Below are 19,612 nucleotides of genomic sequence, written 5' to 3'. Positions count from 1 at the left end.
TCAAGAATATACAATATTATCGACTCACTAATCACCCGTGATAAATCCATGAAGTGATCCAAGTGAGCGTGGGTTTAATCCAATACTCTAATATTATCAAAGCACTCATGAACCCTGCAACTAACTTGTGTTATGTCTAAACTCTTCAGACAATCTACAGGCTCTTCATGACAGTCTTCCTTCATACTTACTTCCAACGTATGACCGACTGGGGAGGTTCGAATAACCCAGTTATTCTGGGAGTCAAAACATACAAACTGAAACACAACAATAATACTTAATCCTATATGGACCCAAACTTGTGGGAGCAAATAAAACACTTTTTTTAAACACCATATTGATTACTCATTATTCATTGTTTACTGTTTCAGAAAATCAACTTATTACTCAAATTACAACAATAGTTGTCCCATGCACAAAGCATGCACACTATGTTTCCTATGGTCCTTACTTTGTGAAATAGATCAATTGAAAACTTTTCCAATGATGCTCATTTCACAATTCCCAATCCTTATCATTAGTGTTAGAACACAAGGTTCTTGCCACTACTATAATATGCTAGATTCTAACATTTTATGCAACGATCCTTTCACAAAGTCATAGCACAAAAGTCACCAAGACTTGGCCAATGAAATTACATAATACTCTATCGGAAATTGTTACAAGACAATTCCATAGACGTGAAGTCTCACATTCAAAGTACATTCCTTTGAACATCCTTCTTGCATAAAATTTTCTAATCTAGACATAGACTCTCAATATCCAACTCCCAATATGGAAACACTTCCATATTTGTCATATGACAACTCATTCTTAATAGAATCTTATCTATTCATAATAATGTCGATATGGTCCATCCAATACCATACTTCCAACTACTCATAAGCGACCCATCCTCAGCGAACTTTGGATTGTCCCATGATAGTTGTTTAATTATTTTAGTCAAAACTGATTCTAGTCCTTTTTCCCTCTTAATGTGCTAGACATTTGGAAAATTTTAGAATGGTCAAATATTATAGCATTTGCAATCGATCCTATACCCGAAGCATATGAGACACGATGCATAATGTCTTACATAAAGATATGATACTTTATCAATCTTCTGCCATAATATTTTATGTGTCACGTTCTCACAATTCGAACTATGAAGAGGGATGTCGTAATCATAATCGAAATTTAAGAACACATTATGTATCCTTTGACTAAATTTATTAAAATTTCTCAATCTAAGCTTTAGATTTTGAAACAAAGTATAATATTCTCTCCCTTAATTATAGCAAAACAACTTTTCAACCCATGCAACTTTGCAAATTGAATCTTTGTTTTTCTATAATTAATATTGCTAACTTGCAATACTTGCCATAATAATCATACAAGCATAACACTTATGCTCCCACTATCATGATGATTATTATCATATAAGCATAACACTTATTCTCCCACTAGCTTTGACATGTATTTAGAAAACATCTGAACTTCCAGAAAATAATGCTTGTTGAATTCCTTAAGTTCATATTTCTAAATACCTGATGCTTTGATAAACCTTTATCTAAGCTTCTTAAACTCATACACCTTTGCCTTAGAAAGATCACATGTGTATCTTAAAGAAATTCAAAACTTATGTTACTAAGTCCCAAATGTTTAGACCAATTGCCAAATCTCACCATTCGAACTATGGAAAGGGATGCCATAACCATAATCGAATTTGAGAATACAATTTTTCACAATTGCTATCTTCTTAAAATTTCTCTTAGTGAAAGCATTTCCTCACAGTCATTTTCATGAAGGATGGAATCTTATGACACTTAGATTTTATGGTGTATGTGTTCCTATCCATGTGAATTTGCCAAAACCAAGTTTGCGACAAATCCAAACTCATATGGATTTAACTTTCTTAATTTGATTTCTTACCTTATGGTAATACGAGTGCCCACCATGTCTTCCAAGTAGTTTAGCAACTTATCCTTACATATCAATGTACTTTCCATCGATCAAGGTGCTTTGTCTTTATGCATTCAAATGAGAACTCATAGAACTCACATACATAATTAACCCAATTGGAATGGCACAGAAACAAAATAATGTCAACACGATAGGTTGTAAACCTCAAGTCGTGTGCTAGTGATGATCGATAAGGTTTATTCTTGATGTGTTCTTGAAACCTTTTTCAAGATCATTAAAACTCCCACTGACCTCTTGACATATATGACTCTCTTGTCAGGAAACTTTCCTAAACAAATATTCAAGAGTTAGTGCGAAATCCTATCAAGACTAACACTTCACACAATTGGTCCTAGTTGGTCTCTGTCTTATCCAAGACATCACAAGTTACCAATTTCAAATGTGCAAGAATAAGAAAACATTTCCAAATTCCACATTTGATGAGTGTTATAAACCTACTTAAGACTTGTCACTCAATTCGCAATCTTGGAGTATGACTCTAAGATTTGATATTGGAACAAAGTATGATTGACTTCTTGATTTAACCATTTCCATAATTCCGGGTTCCTCTTCTTAGACATACAAATGTACTTAGACTCACTTAGAGGACCAATTGAGATATGATTCTTAATCATTAAGACTTTATCATAAAACACAATAAAAGGTACTCTCCCTTCTTCTTAGAATAGGGAAACTTTTATCTTTCTGCCCACTTGATTCTTCTTTATTCGTTCTGCTATTCAGTGAAACTCTTTCAATCAACTCAGAATTACACTTAATCTTATAAGTATAATCATATCTACTAAACTTTTAGTAAATCATGACGAATATCTTATCTCTCTTTGTGGTGGACTTGATCAACACACAACCTAGTGTACTCGATCTCCTAGTCCTTCACTTGACACTTTGTCAAAGAATTAGTCTAATTTCCAAATATGAAAGTTTTCATTCATCACGCAACCATGTTGTATGATTCCACGTTTCTGTCCAATTGAAACTTGGGTGATGAGAAACTCTCCCTATTTGGTAAATTCTTGACATCTCCACAAATAACATAATTAAGAATCAAATCCATTATTGCTCATAATAGAAACCTTCAAACATCAATTTTTCATACACACCATTGCAAGGATAAATAAATAAGATAAAATCAAAATTTATTTTATTGCGGAAAAATTTGTCCTTACAATGCAATTCAATTGAAAAACTATGTTATTACATATTTCTCAGCAATCTATTCTAACTCCAAGTAGTAGCTCAAGAATCTAATCTTCAAGAAATGTGATCGAAATCCATTTCTTCATGATTAGATTCAGCTCACATCTTCCCTTAAGCTTCCTCTCTTTTCTTCGATCCTACAAAACATCAAAATGTAATCTTATCACATCATGTATTAAGAATCTAGAATAGGAACTTAAAAGAGTTAGATAATGGATTTTACCTAAAGTAGAGCCATACGTCTTGACTCTCCTATCTCTTAGATCTCAGGTAAATAGGGCAGCTTCGTCTCAAATGCCCCTTCTCTTGGCAATAAAAGCAAATGGACTTTTTTGGAATGACACAACGAACTATCTCAAAGTTTACCTTTTCTGGATCTCCAATGTCATCATTTTCAATGTCCATTGAAGTTTAGGAGTTTGATTCACCAGTAAAATTTGCTTGACCAGCACGCCAAATCATTGTTGATTCGGCAGCTATAAGCAAATAGGTGAGATCAATGAGGCTCACGTCGTGATCCATCATATAGTACTCTCTAACGAACTCACTATATGATTCAGGAAGTGATTGAAGAACCCAGTCAACAGTCAACTTCTTGGGGATGACAACACCCAGCATACCCAACTTGTCAATGTGTACCTTCATCTCTAAGACGTGTGCACACACAGAGTTTCCATCTTCATGCTTAATTGCCAGTAGGGCTTGAGTGAGCTTGAACTTTTCAAGCCTTCGAACTTGTGGATTAGGGAGAACAATTAGAGGAGGTGGAGGAAGTGAAGTATGATTTCTTGTTCCTCGATCATATCGTGGAATATCATCTTCGTTTGGAAAACTTGTTCCAAGGGATTTTGGGAAGACCATGATTGTCAGAATTAGACATCTACAAAACGGGAGAAAATTCAAGTTAAGTTGATTGAGTCCTTAATAAAACACCCAATACTTATAATGATTTGGGAATTTGTAAAAGCATTTAGTTACTTTGCACTTCATTATACTTATAATGGAAGGTTTCTATCTTATCCAACCTGTTCGGCTAACGACCCTCCACTAGTTAAGAGTGCGGTGGGTAAGAGTGGATACCCATTCAATCGTCATTTTATAGGCAATTTCCCTAAGCACCCCTTATAGACCAGCTTTGTGAATGAGGCCTACTAACGGTAAGACTGACTCTTTACTCATATATAGAATATTAGACTTTTAATGTTACATATATATAGTATAGGGTGTATTTTACACTTTTAAAACACTAGGTGGTTTTATTAACTTTCTCTTTTAATTAAACCTTTAATTAATTTAACAAAACCATGAGGGTGTAATTTGAACCTTTTCAAAATACTAGGGTTTTAGAATTTAACATTTCAAAATTAAACTTTTAATCAACTTTTAAATTCCAAAACTTGAGAGCAAGTTTTGAAACATTTCAAAACATTAGGGTTTAGAATTTAAATATTTCAAAATTAAACTTTTAATCAAAAATTTTAAATTCCAAAACTTGAGGGCAAGTTTTGAAACTTTTCAAAATATTTGAGTTTAACTTTTAAATTTCAAAAACAAAAACGTTTAAGTTCAAATTTAAACTATAAAGCCTAAAGGGGAAAATTGAAACTTTTTCAAAAGATAATTCAAATCTAATTACAAATAATCAATATTTATCTAATAAAACAAAAGATTATCTAAATTTTCACAATTATCTTCTACTTTGGTAAGGATGTTCACCCAAAATCAATAAAAAAAAATCGGATTTTATCAATTAAAACTGTTTTGGTAATTATCCCACAGCAAAATAGGCAAGAAAATCGCAAAAACAACCTGCCAGATCCATGGACTCGCCGAGTCGACCTGACTCGCTGAGTTCATCCACTGACTCGCCGAGTCAGCAAGGCAGAGGGCAAAAAACTTCATTTTTCATGCAGAAAAATTGATCAATCAAGCATCAAATTCACTAACAAACAGCCCTATGCTCTGATACCACTGATGGATTTTGAGCATACATCATTCATATGGTGTACATGCAAACCCTAATAGCTTTTGGATCTAGTTTGTCTAATGAACATGCAATTAAATATCCAAAGCTATAAACCCTACATCTAGCATACAATTAATCATATTAACATAAAATAGGGTTTAGATCTGGCCTTTGATTGTTATATAGCAATAACAATCAATCCTTAGCTTCAGAAAGCTTAGTGCCTCAAATATTGCACTTCTAATGGAATCACAAACACCACTAAGCAACAAGATGAAGAAGAGAAGAGAGGGGAGGCACCAAAATCGGCTGGAAACCCTAATCCAAGTGTTGGCCACGTTTTTGGTGCATAGAGGGCTTTTATATACATCTAGGCTATTAGGGTTTACAACTAGGAAACCCTAATCTGGCTGCTTAAGCCCTAAGAAGCCCATGGACTCCTTTAACATATCCCTTGGACGAATTCCTTATGGGCTTCCCATAGAATTCGTCCAACCTATATTATTTAGGTAATCCATAGCCTAATTGCAATTATCTTATAATTACAAATCCAGTCCCCAAAGTTTAATTAATCTCTTTTAGCCACAAAATTAATTCTTAATTAATTCTTGATTAATATTAGTTAAACAATATGATTTCTCCTTTAATATATTATTCTCATAATATATTAATAAATCATAATCAAACTTTTCTCTCCTTAATTCATCCTACATATTGCTATGGTGAAGGTAACCCAAAAGGACCATGCTCATAATCGGGTCAAGTACATACCAAAATAGTTATGGACTTAGACACTAATCCAACAATATACACGGAGGGTAGAACTCTAAATTTTGTCATTGATCCGAGAGCATGGATTAGACATAATCATCCGTCCTTAGTCCGAGAGTATGAAAAGGACATAGATATTTATCGTTGATCCGAGAGTATGGATTAGACATACCTGATCCGGGAGCATGGATAAATCCGTCCATTTTTTATTCGAGAGCATGTATTAGATATATCTGATCGGGATTAGGTAAAGCTGTTAATCTTAGATCCGAGAGTATGGATCATGTCGTTGTAAGGATCGTCGGGGTGGGGTAAAATTGCTTATATGAGGTGGAGTTGTATATTACGAGTTCTGATATATATATATATATATATATATATATATATATATATATATATATATATATATATATATATAGCATTGTGAGATTGAAATCTCTATGTACTCACTAGATTTCCCAACCTGATCGACTCGGTTTATTTGTATCACAGGTGTCGATACGAAGCTACATTACATTGAAAGATTAAAGGAGATGTAAATCATTAGTGTAAATGAATGTAAGGTCTGTTTATGCTTATGTTTTTGTATTGACGATGACATCTCAATGTTTTTATATAAACAAAATACATTTCTTCGACATGTTTTGATAATATATTTATCATGTTTTCTGGGAACAAATTCTACAATACTATTCTTTAAAATAGATACTCTGATTTTTAAATAAGCATAAATAAAAATTTTAAAATAGCTGTGAATTTGGGGATGTCACATATAACATATAACATTTAGCACATATTAACGTATAAGACATTACTCCTAAAGTATGTTAGTGTACCTAATAGCAAGTAAGGTATACAACCTTAGGCATGTTATAAAATAACTTTATTAGGACTTAATATTAATTAAGGCATGTACCATAAAATATTCTATTGTTTGTGTCTTTTTAATATTAATTTAGGTAGACAACGTAAAATATACTAGACACATTTCTCATCATCATTGCTTAATCTCTAAGTTTATATATAGAAATATTCACTATTCCTTGTTCGCTTAAACTAATACTCTGATACCAATTGTGACATCCCCTATTTTTCAGAACAAAAAAAAACCTTTTCTTTAGGCTTTAAAATCATATCACTTTTGTTTGCGTACAAATCCCAGTATAGTAAAACATTTTGCGGAAACTATTTCGCTTTATTAAAATATATTTGAGTAAAGATGTTTCAAAATACAAAAACTCTAAGGATGTCATAATCAATACATAACATTGTTACAACGTATTGACCTAATGGTCCTGAACACTATTGCAAATTGTCTCTTAATCCCTCGACATCCTAAACAAGGTCCAACAGCTTTAACCCTGTTACTTGTGATGCATTTAAATTGAGAAGGCCATGTTGGGAAACTTGGTGAGACACATAGGTTTTCAATCCCACAATATTATTATGATAATAATTTATAATTATCAAACCTTTAAAACCAACTGTTACAAAAAAATATAGATATATCCTGTAACTTAGATATTTATAAAACATTACACTCATACATACCCATCCCAACCGATTCTCATAATTACCAGTCTATGATTATCGGGAAAAATCAACTCGTCTGATGTATCGTTTAGAGTAATGGTTTGACTACACAGTTGGGGGCTCCCTTGGTTGGTATAAGTCATAAAGACACTTAAGCAATCAAAGTATTTGATAAAATATGGTATCCCATTTCATCTACATCTGTGGGTAATGAGCCCACACTAGCAACGTAATTCATAATACTATCTAGAATGTCAATTGTTGTCGTGCTGCCCTTTTAGATGACCAAACATACCCTCCGGTTTCTTGATTTGACCCACCATATCTGGCTATCCAAAGGAATACTATTCGTACTCCAGTACATAAACCGTACATCGACACTGTCATAGAATATAGTTCTAATCTTTGTTCCACTCTCACACACCATTAATATGATGCTACCTAAAATCCAAACTTAATTGAACTAACCATCCTTTATAAATATTATTTTATTACTAGGTAAGACTATTATACTTATAATGGATCTTTAAACCATTTTCCTGTTTATACCATAGTATCGTAATATAGTATGTAACTATTCTTTTATCCAACTCAACAGGATCTAAATATTCTCTATATCTCATAGTTTGAATCTTAGATAAGATTAAAATCCTTGTAATCAACTTTTAATACTAACTATTGTTTAAATGACACTTATCGTAACTTAGTGTATATTTTTAACAAATAGTATCAAATATTTTAACAAGAAATAATATTTTAAAGTAATAATACTTATTTTTAAGATCATCATGTAATAATATCATATAAACATTTTAACAAATAATTAACCATAACTGGGTCACACAATGCATTTTATCAAATACACGTTTAACAAATATTCAAAATAATAAGCATCTAATTTCACATATAAACTTTCAACAAATATATAATACTTTTAATAAATACTGGTATTAAGTCATGTTCATGAAAGTAACTATGCACTCACATGATTTAGGTGGAAGAGTCGTGGGAAAGTCAGATCTTTGACTGACACTTCAGATTCCCTTTTAAAACGACCTAAACACGAATATTACTAAGCCTTAGTATTTGTTCATATTTATAAAGTTTAATCATTATAAGTTTTTATCAGATTAATCAGTAATCCCAAATGAAACAGTGACGTATAGTTGATAAGAAACAACCGGCTAAGATCGTATCAGAGGTAGGATCCGTTTGGTACGATATACTATTTGGGAAATCCATTTGAAACACCTCACTGATCTAGCCTTGTCATCATTCTCGTAAGTAGATCGGTCAGTATAACGACTGGTATTACTGATAGATCTTATTTATAAGTTCATAAAAATGTTTATAAACATAAATATAAGTTAAACTTAAAGCATGATAAACATAACTCAAGTTACAAGTTGTTTGACAAAAAACCGGACATAACTCATGTAGAACTTCAAAACCGAAAGCTTTATTTCTTGGGGTTCTCTGGCGCTCCAGATATTCGCTACTAACACCTAAGAACTACTAGATTCGAGCCTCAAGACCTCGGGAAAGTTTGGGAGAGAAATGAAAGGAATTGGCAACCAAAAGTGAAGAAAAATGAACCAATTTATAGGAAATAAATAGGGACACGCTACGCCCTATGACGTGTCACAAAATTAGAGCACCACATGTCACAATTCGGTTGAAATCCTTTGGGAAGAAGGGTGTCTTATGATTGCGCCACGTGTCAATATTTGGGACAGTCGAACTATTATTTTTCTAAAATTCATAACTTTCGTATATGGACTCCGTTTTCGATGGTTTTTATATCCACGCGTAGCTATCGACTATTACTACAACTTTAATTTTGACCTTATCGGCTAATTTTCAGTTTATTTTTCATTTTATGGTTCAAGGAGGCTTAAACTATAAATAACATTGCGAAATTCATAAGTTCTTCATACGAACTTTGTTTTCAACGTTCTCTATATCCCTGACTTTGTATCGACGAGTACTACAACCTTCATGTAGTCTCCATCGGCTAATTCTCATTCTATTTCAATTTTGCAAATCTGAACAGATTTCGCCTGTGTTTTGAAACTTAGGGACACTTATATCCTTCAAATACAAGCTTCGTTCTCGACTGTCTTTATATCGATGGATTCATATTTATGAGATCTTTAACTTCTGTTTACATTGTTTTGGCTAAAAATTAACAAATTTTAATTTCGATTTCTGTGTCGCACACTGATGTACTAGGTCGCACTCAAAACTTTGAAAAATCATAACTCCTTCATACCAAGTCAGATTTTGACGTTCATTATATCGACATGTTCCTATTAACGAACACCAAGACTTTCATTTAGATTACTTAGGCTAGTAAGTAACCTATATCCAATTCACTTTTTATGATACATACATTCTGTCGTATCAAACGCGAAACTTAGATAAATAATAACTTCCTCATATAAAGTTTGATTTAAGCATTTTTTATATCCACATGCTCATAATCACGACTACTACAACTTTTGTTAAAATCATTTTTCCTAAATAATATTTAATATTTAATGTTTAATTTATCGTTTAACGATAAATTCTATATTAAGGTTTTCTACAATATTAAATGATCCTAATATTTGTCCACTTAATGTGTATATGATAATTATTTATTGGCTCGCAACACATACGAAGAACAATTACCCTGATCAAAAATTTTAATGGTTCGTTAAAATGTATTATTATTATTATTATTATTATTATTACTATTATTATTATTATTATTATACCTTAGACATGTAGTCCGAAATTACGGACGTTACAACAATATATATACTACAATATGTAACTGATGTATTAAAAACGAAATCCTAACAGTCAATTTAAAGAGCATAATTAATTGAGAAATAAAAATTTAAAATCATGATTAATAACTTTTAATTTTGTTTTGTAATTGTTAACTAAAAAGGAAAATAATTGCAAAAATGTCCTTGAACTTTTCTGGTCAATCGGTGGTGCATTTGTATCCCTCTTTGCACGTATAAGAGAGTGCATTGATTCTATAAGTCATACAAATGCTAGTCTTTATAGTTACAAACTCATTTTCTTTTCATACTCCCACCAATGAGTTAAAAACCACTTAACCCATTTATTATTCTCTTCCAACTGTCTTATTTTGACGAGTAATTTCTTATTCATTTTTAATCCGTTTTGAACGTGTAATATATCAAAACGAATGTATCACGGAAGATAACACAAATATATACCCATTAATCCGTTTTGATTATATTTAGAATCTGAAATTCATGTTAAAAAAGGAGAAAAAAAACATTTTTTAAGTTAGTAAAACTAATTTTCCAAGAAAGATAACATAATAATTGATATGGTATATCGTTGAATCATATTTTTAGTTATTGACATTAGTTATTCTTTGCCGACCGCTATTTACCAATTATGAATAACCATCTAGTAACCATTAAGTTATATTCTTTTAAGGTGATCGATACAATTAAAATCTAGTAACAATTAAGTTATATTCTTTTAAGGTGATTGATACAATTAAAACACATTAGATCTTCAACTAAATAGGTTAAAAAAAGAAGAATCTAAAATTTGTTTTAGCTAAGTGTGTGCTTTTTGTGTGTTAGGCAGTCCTGAGGATGTAAAACATCCTCAAATGTTCAGGACGAGCCAGAGAAAAATGGCCATTATCGCTATTAAAAGTTTTTTATTTTTTTAATATATATATATATATATATATATATATATATATACATATATATATATATATATATATATATATATATATATATATATATATATATATATATATATATATATATATATATATAAAGGAGGGTTCAATTGAGAAAAAAATGTTAAAAATAGAGGAATCATTCTCAGCCAATCATTTAATTAACATTTTAACATAAAATACACGGTGGCAAACTTGTAAATATGATATGATATCCTTCAATCACATATACGTAACTGTGGATAATTTGATAACAATTCAAATTCATTACTACTCGATCGTTCATCATTCAAATTTCTTCTCTAACCTTCAATGATCATCTAGATTCCTTCAATTAAATCCTCGATCAACATCATCCAGTATTAATCACTCATCCATCTTCGTCAAAAACACGTTCATCAACATCATTTAACAGTAGACAATTTTTTTTTTTGGTTCTTTCAATCCAACCTTCAATAATGCTTGAATACGAGCATATCTTCAACATCTACGATTAATTATACTCCTAGTGTCATTAGATCAACATCATCAATAATCAACAACAGTTTCACTTCATATCATTCATTCAACATCGATCATCAAACAAAACTTCGAAATTAAGGTTAGAAAAACATCAAATCATTTTTTTTTTTTTTGAAAAATTTCATATAATTCTCTATCAATCTATTATTTTGTAAGTTTTAAGTAGTCAAAGTATCATGTTTTTATCATTTTTAAAAAAGTTTACTTGTATGCACTCCAACTGTTTGATGAAAGGCATGAACTAAATTACCACGTTATATTCACATATGAATATGTTTTGCAACCTTAATCAGTATATGATTATTAAAACACAAAACAAATATACAATTTTATATGTTTTTCATATGTGAATAACATATAAAAATTATATATATTTGTGAATATACCTTGTAATATTCATATGTTAATATCCTGTGTAATATTCATATGTGAATAAACTGTGTAATATTCACATATGAATATATCATCTAATATTCATAAGTGAATATATCATCTAATACTTACAAGTGAAAGTACTATGTAATATTCACAAGTGAATGCTTCGTTTAATATTTAAATATGAATATACTCTATCATATTCACAAGTGTATATTCTATATATTATTCATATGTGAATATACTATGTAATATTCATGAATGAATATACCATGCAATATTTAGATGTGACTAGAATGTGTAATATTCACAAGTAAATATATCATATAATATTCACATTTGAATCTACCATATAATATTCATATGTGAATATACCATATAATATTCATATGTGAATATACTATGTAATATTCATTTGTGAATATACCATGTAATGTCACATGTAAATATACAATATAAACAACATATATCATATAATATTCACATATGATTATACATTCATGTGTGAATATACCATGTGATAAATCGTTATTATTATGAGCTAAAAGTATATTTTTAACATTTTTTATGGGTATTCACATGTTTTTCGGGTATCATTATAACTCAATAAAAGAATGACATTTCAATCAATGGTTGATTCATATCCCGGTGGTTGACATAAATGAGAAGATATCATTGACGAAGACAATATGTTTTTATATTCACGTGTAAATGTTATACAATTTAATATATTCTTCATTTTGATCGTGTTTAATTTAAATGCAAATGATATTCATTAACCAATACAATGTTGTTTGTCTTAGTATAATGTTGATTTTACATGTAAAATAATATTGTTACAATATACAAAAAAACTAATCACAAACCAATTCTTATAGTGTATTATTTATTTTTATATATAAAGGTTGTATTCACAAAATAAATAAATCACATGTATAGTTTATTCACATAAATAAAAATAACACATTACAATGATAGTTTTACTAGTGAGATTGAAGTTAGTAAGATCATCAGTAAATATGTCGTAATGATTTCTAAACTTTATTCATATATGAATAAATAACATGTCATAATGTTGTCATCACTAGTAGCAATGAAAATTTAGTGACATCATCAAAACAATTTGCCGCAATGAAGTTTAGTCTCGAAATTGGACGGAATTCGCATATTTGATGTAAAATGGTGCGATTTACAAAACTCACAGCTTTGCTGTGACGTACGGTGTTTTTCGACCATTTGGGGCTGTTTAGGGCCTCAAAATGACATTTTTCTATTTTTATAATTTTCCGAAAAAAAGTTATCATTTATTCACAAATAAATATAACATTAATAAAAATATCTATGCTTATATAATTATTTTATTAACCTAAAAAGATTACTTGTATATGAATAAATATATATTCTTATCAAATACTTTTTTTATCTTTAATTTTGTAACAGCCCGGAACCTCAGGTATTATTAAAATTATGTTTTTGGGGTAATTTAAGAGGGGACTCGGCGAGTTGGTGCCTAGACTCGCCGAGTAGGATCGCGGACTTGGTCGCGGGTCCGCGACTGGACTCGACGAGTCCAGATATGGACTCGGCGAGTCGACGCTGTTCAGCAGAAACCCTAACCGTTCAAGGTTGGGACGTATAAAAGGGGTCCATTGGCCGTCATTGTTCGTTTTGCCTTCTGAGAGGAACCCTAAATCGATTAAGTGCAGCAGGAGCAAGGATCTTAGGCCATTATTGGTTAGAGAAGAGTGGGTGTGCAAGGAAGGGGGAGGATTGGCTAAAAGAGCAGCAAGGGGGTCACATTCTGAGGTTGGGAATACAGAGAACACATCATCCAGGTAAGAATTCGTGTTTGCTCTGTTATTTTGATGTAATTATGAAATTAGGGTTTATGGAACCCATTTAGTGATTTGATGAAGAAATGCCTTGTTACCCCACGATTATAGTCTTGTATTAGGACCTTTAGAGGTCCAGAAGGTCCCATGCATGTGTACTTCGGGACGAGACCTATCCCAGGAAGCAGTTACTCGTCTGCATGGCATGGACTCGCCGAGTTGTTCTTCAGACTCGGCGAGTAGCTTGAAGATGTGCTGGGACTCGCCGAGTTGTTCATCAGACTCGGCGAGTGGAGTCGGGGTGGCCCCGCGATTCTTCCACGAGGACCTCGTCGAGTCAAGAGGTATACTCGACGAGTAGAAAGGGAATATTCAGGAATCTGTGAGGACGACTAGACTCGCCGAGTCGCCTTGGTACTCGCCGAGTCCAGTCGGGTTGACCGTTGACCAGAGTTGACCTAAGTCTGATTTCTTAGGGATAGTCACATTTAGCTGATATGAGTGTTAATGAGTTATGTAATGTGATAGGAGGGTTGTAGCTCTTCGGTTTGTGCACGAGTGATTTCAGGAGTTGCTAGCTTTCAGCACTTACGAGGTGAGTCTTCTCACTATACTGTACCCGGAAGGGTTTGACTGTGTGATCGGAAGGTCAAGTATGTTATGTATTATGTTTATGTGCTATAAGTGGTAAGTTAAGTGTTATATGGATATGTATGCTATAAGTGGTAAGTTAAGTGTTATATGGATATGTATGCTGTATGTGGTAAGTTAAGTGTGATATGTGCTATGTATGATATGTGGGCCGGAAGGCAATATGTTATGAGCCGGAAGGCGATTATGTTATGGGCCGGAAGGCGTTGTAATGAGGACCAGAAGGTCAGGGCCTGGAAAGGTGTATGTGTGTAAGTGTATATTGGGGAACTCACTAAGCATTTATGCTTACAGTTGTTGTGTATGTATGTATTTCAGGTACTACTAGCGAGGACCGTGGGAAGGCGCCGGCATGATCGATACACACTGAAGATTTTTAGGATCTTGGGAGTTTGAATAAATGTATTGACCGAATAATTAAACTATTTATGCCTTGTTTTAATGGAAAATATTATGTTTTAAAAATGAAAAATTTGCTTGAAAAATTTGAGTTGTTACAATTGGTATCAGAGCCTTGGTTTGAGGGATTCGGGTGCACCTTCGGGGGTAACTGAACTCAAACTGAGGATTTGAGGAAACTTTTCAAATAAAGGCATAAACTTTTGTAAATGGTTTTGTGGTAAGCAAGAAAGAAGCAGTGTGTACGATCAGTCAGCGCCCGAACGGTAAAAGATCCCCAAAATACCTTACAATATTATATGATATGAATTGTCATGCATGCTAGAAGACTAGGTATTCATGTTAGGACTGGAGTGGCCTGATTTGTGATGCCTTAGTCTAGGGAAGTTGCCTATATGTGATGCTTTGCTGGTATGCGGGTAGCTTGAGCGTATCAGAAGTAGAGTACTCACTATCCGAAGTTTGGGGAGGAGGACTTGGGATGAACACTGATGCGGTGTGGTCGGTAGTATTGGGCCCGTACTACCGAGGACACCGGGTAAGTGGGAGACCCAAGTAAGAATCCCTGGATGTCGGGGACGGGGTAGGGTCGCGTTATCGAGTGCAATTACACTTGATAGAATCTCTGATAATTTTATGTTGTATTTCAGAGATACCATGGTTAGACCGCGACACGGGGCGAGTACGAGCGGTGTGAGTGACGAGGATATTCGTCAGATGATCCACGAGGAGGTGGCGGCGGCGATCCGGGCCGAGATCCCGGAGATGTTTGGGTCTATCAAGACCACCCTTATGGAGACGTTCGACGAGCGGTACGCCGCATTGACTGAGGCTGCAACCGCTGTAGCTACCGCAGCTGTGGCCGCTGCTAGGCCACAGGGGGGTGATTCATTGCTGTTCCGAGAGTTCAGCAACACGAAGCCACCAGAGTTCGACGGAACGCAGGATCCGATTGCTGCGATGAGGTGGATCGCAGATATAGAGGGGTGCTTCTACACTTGTTCATGCCCGGAGCACCTGAGGGTACGGTTCGCTTTGAACCAGCTCCGTCTGGGAGCCAAGGACTGGTGGAAGTTCGTGACGGCGAACTTCACTTTAGCAGAGACTGCGGCAGTGACATGGGAGGGGTTCACTACCATGTTCAGGGATGAGTACGTTCCCCCGGTGGAGCGGGAACGATTGGTTCAGGAGTTCTTAGCCCTCAAGCAGGGTACTGATTCGGTGGCGGCGATCACGCGGAAGTTCCACGAGAGGGCGATGTTTTGCCCTGAGCTAGTGGCCACAGAGCAGGCTCGGATGAGCCGGTACTTGGGTATTCTGAGGAGGGAGATTCGGGAGTTTGTGTCAAACTCCACTTACCATACTTTTGCTGAGCTTCAGGCGAATGCCAGGAAGCGTGAGATCGAGTTAGAGACTCAGGCCAGGGAGGAGGCCGAGTCTCAGCAGGCAGACCGGCGACCGGCTCAGTCTCAGCCGGCAGCTAAGCGGATCAAGTCCGCCGATTCGAGGATGGGAGGCTCGAAGAACCGCACTTGCGTAAAGTGCGGTAAGGGCCATGATGGGGCGTGTCGAGCCGGTGCTTGCTACAAATGTGGCAAAGAGGGACACATTGCTAGGGAGTGTCCCAAGGGATTTATGGTTTGCTTTCATTGCAACCAGACCGGCCATCGGAAGGCCGAGTGCCCTCAGCTTCGTCAGGGATCTGCACCTGTTGTCAGGACTACTGAGACTCGACCGGTGAAGGTCGAGGCCCCGAGGGCTCGTGGGAGAGCCTTTCAGCTGACTGCGGAGGAGGTCCGCGCTGCGCCCGACGTTGTGGCAGGTATGTTTTAATTCATGTACTTATTTTAATGTCAAGATGTTATGCTTATGTTATTATATGCGTAGGTACTTTTCTTGTGAACTCTGTGCCTGCCTTAGTGTTATTTGACTCGGGTGCGAGTAGGTCCTTTGTGTCCTTAGCCTTTAGTCAGCATATTGGTGTTGGTCGTGAGTCGTTGAGTCGACCTTTGAGAGTCTCTATAGCTGACGAGAAGGTGATTTGTGCTACGGAGGTTCTTCGGGGTTGTGTACTAGAGATTTTCGGGGTTGGATTCCCGATTGACCTGATTCCTATCGCGATGGGGGATGTCTGTGTCATCGTGGGCATGGACTGGCTGAGCCGGTTCGGCGCTGTTATCGACTGTGAGCGTCAGTTGGTGACTATACGAGACCCTAGAGGGGGAGTTCTTTCGGTGTACGGCGAGGGTACCCGTTCGGGATCAGCTTTTTGTTCGGCCGCTAGGGCGAGGCAGTGTCTACGGCAGGGCTGTCAAGGTTTTGTGGCGTATGTGATGGATACGCGGAAGGTTTCCGAGAAGCCGAAGTCAGTTGAGGAAGTTCCGGTGGTGCGCGAATTTTCAGATGTCTTTCTCGAGGAGTTGCCGGGAGTACCGCCTTTGAGGCAAGTAGAGTTTAGTATTGATCTGGTTCCGGGGGCAGCACCTATTGCTAAAGTGCCCTATCGTCTTGCACCTCCAGAGATGCAAGAGTTGTCCTCGCAACTCCAGGAATTGCTGGGGAAGGGATTCATTCGGTCGAGCAGCTCGCCATGGGGAGCACCTATTTTGTTCGTCAAGAAGAAGGATGGTTCACACCGGATGTGCATTGATTACCGGGAGTTGAACAAGCTAACGGTCAAGAACCGTTACCCGTTGCCGAGGATCGATGATCTATTCGATCAGTTGCAGGGAGCATCTTGGTTTTCCAAGATCGATCTGAGGTCGGGTTACCATCAGGTGAGAGTGCGGGATGAAGATGTCCAGAAGACAGCGTTTAGAACGCGATACGGGCATTATGAGTTTGTGGTGATGCCTTTTGGACTCACCAATGCCCCGGCTGTGTTCATGGATCTCATGAACAGGGTATGCAGGCCGATGTTGGATCGGTCAGTGATCGTATTTATCGACGACATTCTGGTGTATTCGAGGTCGAGAGAGCAGCATGAGGAACATTTGAGGGAGGTCCTTGAGGTATTGAGGTCGGAGAAGCTTTATGCAAAGTTCTCCAAATGTGAATTCTGGTTGCGGGAGGTCCAGTTTCTAGGACATGTGGTTACTCAGAAAGGGATATTGGTCGACCCGGCCAAGGTTGAAGCGGTGATGAGTTGGGAGGTGCCGAAGTCACCCTCTGAGATCAGAAGTTTCCTTGGGTTGGCAGGGTATTATCGGAGATTTATCAAGGATTTCTCCAAGATTGCAGTGCCACTCACCAGATTGACCCGGAAGGGTGTTACGTTCTCATGGGGGCCCGAGCAGCAGACCTCCTTTGAGACACTTCGCCAGAAATTGTGCGAAGCCCCGGTATTAGCTCTCCCAGAAGGGATGGAAGATTTCGTGGTATATTGCGACGCATCGATTTCGGGATTGGGTGCAGTGTTGATGCAGAGGGGTCATGTGATAGCTTATGCATCGAGGCAGCTGAAGCCTCATGAGGCGAGATATCCCACGCATGACTTAGAACTGGGGGCAGTAGTGTTCGCTCTCAAAATTTGGCGCCACTACTTGTATGGGGTTCGATGTACGATATACACGGACCATAAGAGTTTGAAGTATTTGATGGATCAACCCAACCTAAATATGCGTCAGAGGAGGTGGTTGGATGTGGTCAAGGATTATGATTGCGAGATCCTGTACCACCCAGGCAAGGCTAATGTGGTAGCCGATGCATTGAGCCGCAGGGCGGAGAGCACCCCATTGCGAGATGTGTGCTTGAGACTGACCGTGATGACTCCTGTATTGGACGATATTCGTAGGGCACAGGCTGAGGCTGTGCGACCAGAAATGCAGAAGAAGGAGCGGGTTGTGGGGTTAGTCTCAGAGTTTGTCAAGGATGGTCGAGGCCTTATGACGTTTCGGGGTCGGATTTGGGTGCCGTTCGTGGGAGGTACGCGTGTTACGTTGATGGAAGAGGCTCATAAATCGAAATTCTCGATCCATCCCGGTGCTACAAAGATGTATCTGGATCTAAAGAAGGAATATTGGTGGCCCTGTATGAAGAGGGACGTGGCATGGTTCGTTGAGAGGTGCTTGACCTGCCGTAGGGTTAAGGCTGAGCACCAGAGACCGCATGGCAAGTTACAGCCATTGGAGATCCCCGAGTGGAAGTGGGAGCAGATTACTATGGATTTTATCACCAAATTGCCGAGGACTGCTAGGGGAGTTGACGCAATTTGGGTGATCGTGGATAGGTTGACAAAGAGTGCACATTTCCTTGCCATCAGTGAGAGTTCCTCGGCGGAGAAATTGGCGGAGATATACGTTAGAGAGGTGGTGTCTCGGCACGGGGTGCCGATCTCAATTGTGTCAGACCGTGACGTGCGCTTTACTTCTAGATTCCGGAAGAAATTCCATGAGGAGCTGGGTACTAAATTGCATTTTAGTACCGCATACCATCCCCAGACAGACGGTCAGAGCGAACGGACAATACAGACGCTGGAAGACATGCTCCGAGCGTGTGTGTTAGACTTCGGGGGTAGTTGGGATGCGTACTTGCCATTGGCAGAGTTCTCCTCCAACAACAGCCATCATTCGAGCATTGGTATGCCACCTTTCGAGCTGTTGTATGGTAGGAGGTGTCGGACTCCCATTTGCTGGGGGGAGGTGGGACAGAGAGTGATGGGCAGCACGGAGATCATACTCC

This window comes from Lactuca sativa, chromosome 3 (genome assembly GCF_002870075.4).
Source record: "Lactuca sativa cultivar Salinas chromosome 3, Lsat_Salinas_v11, whole genome shotgun sequence".
In the NCBI taxonomy this organism is placed as follows: Eukaryota; Viridiplantae; Streptophyta; class Magnoliopsida; order Asterales; family Asteraceae; genus Lactuca; species Lactuca sativa.
Note: the sequence above shows the minus strand (reverse complement) of the source record.